Source organism: Hypanus sabinus, unplaced genomic scaffold (genome assembly GCF_030144855.1).
Source record: "Hypanus sabinus isolate sHypSab1 unplaced genomic scaffold, sHypSab1.hap1 scaffold_1830, whole genome shotgun sequence".
NCBI classification, from domain to species: domain Eukaryota; kingdom Metazoa; phylum Chordata; class Chondrichthyes; order Myliobatiformes; family Dasyatidae; genus Hypanus; species Hypanus sabinus.
The window spans coordinates 22,602-26,350 of NW_026779918.1; the positions used below are offsets into that span (position 1 = coordinate 22,602).

General features: G+C 52.9%; 1 long non-coding RNA gene across 1 annotated transcript; it reads right to left on the reverse strand.

Annotated features, from left to right (window-relative positions):
• Positions 1–2,808: 2,808 nt before the first annotated feature.
• Positions 2,809–3,544, reverse strand: LOC132387411 (uncharacterized). The gene is made up of 3 exons (XR_009509882.1): positions 3,379–3,544; positions 3,053–3,223; positions 2,809–2,897 (listed from the first exon to the last, which is right to left on the reverse strand). It is a non-coding gene; the product is annotated as an uncharacterized LOC132387411 (long non-coding RNA).
• Between the last annotated feature and the right edge of the window lie 205 nt (positions 3,545–3,749).

Sequence of the window (3,749 nt, forward strand, 5' to 3'; positions counted from 1 at the left end):
ACCTACTTCATTATCCACAGCGCCACATATCTTAGAATCATCTCCGTACTTACTAATCCAATTTACCAACCCATCATCCAGATCATTAATGTATATGACAAACAACATTGGACCCAATACGGATCCCTGAGGCACCCCGCTAGTCACCAACCTCCAACCTGACAAACAGTTATCCACCAATCCACCAACAGTTTCACCTTCAATCCTGGGTGAATTCACTCCCTTCACATGGCATATCTGTCCGTCTTTTTGTTTTATCGCTGTCACCCACGCTTGACGCGCTAGGGGTCGCAGTAGTGCACATATCATGACTGGCCTGCAGTGTCTCGGAGTTCGGATGGTGTCACCGTATCGGGAGACTAACCGGTGTGGTCTGAAATCCGGATGGGGCCGCTAACTCAGAAAGGTGATTCTCAGGTCAGAGCTTAAAAATGGCGTCACCTATCACTTCCTTCGAATATGGCCAAGCGCGGACAGACAGACTCTGAAGTAGGTCGGTAGTTCCCAAACATTCAAGCGAACAGAGCTTAGAGGGAAAGGAAAGCATTAAACGCTCGGTTTCTTGCGGTGAAGACCAGTTCGCTAATTTCTCTCCCAGCTTGACAGTGATGGGCGCTCAGGACTTCGATTGCAGACGCACCATCGCTGTTCGGCCAGATGGTGGCGCTCCAGTCCGTTGTATTGGCAGCGATGGGCGATCTCACACCGCAGAACACTGGACTTCTCATCTGAGGGCCCAGGCACCGTCGCTGCTCAGGAGCTGATTATAAACAATTCCGTCATGGACGGTGCCAAGACCGGCTGCGGAAGGAGGAGATGCAGGAAAGATGTCGCGACTTTGCGGAGGATGCAGACGAAATTTAGCAGGATACAGCCTTGGATCAAAGTGCATGTGCTATAACGAGAGCTTCGGGCAAGCTTGGAGGCTGTCGGTTGATCTAATAGAGGGTTTTCAGGCACACCTGGAGTGGACGGTGGGTATATCTTTTGCAATGTCAAATAGCAGGGGTCAGAAATTTAAGATAAAATGGAATTATTCAAAGGAGATGTGACAGTTTGCGTATTTTTTTCAAAACAGTCTGCGGTGGGTGCCTCGGATTCACTGCAGGGGATGCCGGTTGAGACAGATGCAGTGGGCAATCTTAGAGATGTTTAGATGGAACATGGAGGGGCCGGGGTGGAAGCGGAGGGTCGGCGCACAGATGCGCTTGGATGAGGCGGGTAAGGAGAGTGGGCGAGGGAGAAAGGAGAGTGGACGAGGGAGAAAGGAGAGTGGGCGAGGGAGCAAGGAGAGTGGGCGAGGGAGCAAGGAGAGTGGGCGAGGGAGCAAGGAGAGTGGGCGAGGGAGCAAGGAGAGTGGGCGAGGGAGAAAGGAGAGTGGGCGAGGGAGCAAGGAGAGTGGGCGAGGTAGCAAGGAGAGTGGGCGAGGGAGCAAGGAGAGTGGGCGAGGGAGCAAGGAGAGTGGGCGAGGGAGCAAGGAGAGTGGGCGAGGAAGCAAGGAGAGTGGGCGAGGGAGCAAGGAGAGTGGGCGAGAGAGAAAGGAGAGTGGGCGAGGGAGCAAGGAGAGTGGGCGAGAGAGAAAGGAGAGTGGGCGAGGGAGAAAGGAGAGTGAGCGAGGGAGAAAGGAGTGGGCGAGGGAGAAAGGAGAGTGAGCGAGGGAGAAAGGAGAGTGGGCGAGGGAGAAAGGAGAGTGGGCGAGGTAGAAAGGAGAGTGGGCGAGGGATAAAGGAGAGTGGGCGAGGGAGCAAGGAGAGTGGGCGAGAGAGAAAGGAGAGTGGGCGAGGGAGAAAGGAGAGTGGGCGAGGGAGCAAGGAGAGTGAGCGAGCGAGAAAGGAGAGTGGGCGAGGGAGAAAGGAGAGTGAGCGAGGGAGAAAGGAGAGCGCATGGACGAGCGGGAATGAATAAGCTGCCCCCGATTCCCCCACAGTCACACACAATTAACTGACCGGCGACAACGAGTGACAGGTTGAATCCTCAGTCCCGTTTCTCACCGACACTTCGCATCCGGGAACCGGCGGTCAGAAAATCACACTTCAGGGCCGTGTCCGAGATCGCTGCTGATCCAGGGTCACTGCCGAGGGATTTGCCAATTTAACGTCATTATATTGGCCAGACTGTCGAATGCAGCGTCCTCTGCCCAAAGTGCGCAAAAAGATTCTCTCCCCGGATAATCCCACAACCGGATACTGGTTTCTCAGTCTGAGCACCGGCCCCCCGGGCTCTTCCTGTGTGTGAAATTCCGCCGGATCTCCCGAGAGCAAACAACACGGCGGATGCAGCGTCACCGGACAGGCGGCGGAGTCACGTGGGTGCGGGACCTCCTCTTACGTCACAGAGTGCTCGGCTGGAGCCAGCGTCGTTTCAGAAGTTGGGAATTACCTGAAGCGTGGCCCTTAAAGGGGAAGGCGGCCATTAAAGGCGATGCCAGGAAGTCGGCCAAAATGTCCCCGTCCCGTCAATGAGGATTTTTCTCACATTCGGAAGTTCACAGTCACACAAGACCTCCGGCTCTGGTATCCGGGCAAAACTTCAGTTCCAGTCTCACTGAATTAATTACTCGTCAGTCTGAAACAGATGGAAGAACAAAGATGAAATAAACAGATCACACAACAGTGTCAGTAACAGGGGACCGGGGTTAATGTTTCAACAACACTCACAGACAAATATCACCAGAAAACCCGCGGATCCGCTGATATTATAGCACATTGAACATTAACACAAACACTCATAGGATCCGCTTCAGACTCGGGAGGGTCAGTATGAGGCGGCGGACAGCGGGCACAGATCCGTCTGTGAGCGAGTTTGATGCCAGTCTCAGATCCGTAAGTGATGGGTTTGTACTGAGAGCGGAGACGAGATCCTCGGCACCAGAATCTGTGAGACCGACATACCCCAGCCTGGAGATGAGAGAGAGTGAGGGTGAAGGACACAGAGAGACAGGAGACGGTACAAATCCCCAGTGTTTATCAGTAACACAATTACTGATCACATTAATGTTCAGTGTCAGACACCCAGTGACTGTAAACACAATCTCCCACAGTCTGGTACTTACCCCAGTCTCTGTATTTTACACTCCGGGTTCCTCAGAGCCGCAGACACCAGTTTCACTCCTGAATCCCCCAGTTTATTACCACTCAGGTTCAGATCCGTAAGTGATGGGTTTGTACTGAGAGCGGAGACGAGATCCTCGGCACCAGAATCTGTGAGACCGACATCCCTCAGCCTGGAGATGAGAGAGAGTGAGGGTGAAGGACACAGAGAGACAGGAGACGGTACAAATCCCCAGTGTTTATCAGTAACACAATTACTGATCACATTAATGTTCAGTGTCAGACACCCAGTGACTGTAAACACAATCTCCCACAGTCTGGTACTTACCCCAGTCTCTGTATTTTACACTCCGGGTTCCTCAGAGCCGCAGACACCAGTTTCACTCCTGAATCCCCCAGTTTATTACCACTCAGGTTCAGATCCGTAAGTGATGGGTTTGTACTGAGAGCGGAGACGAGATCCTCGGCACCAGAATCTGTGAGACCGACATCCCTCAGCCTGGAGATGAGAGAGAGTGAGGGTGAAGGACACAGAGAGACAGGAGACGGTACAAATCCCCAGTGTTTATCAGTAACACAATTAGTGATCACATTAATGCTCAGTGTCAGGCACCTAGCGACTGTAAACACAATCTGCCACATTCTGGTACTTACTCCAGTTTCAGTATTTTACACTCCGGGTTCCTCAGAGCCGCAGAC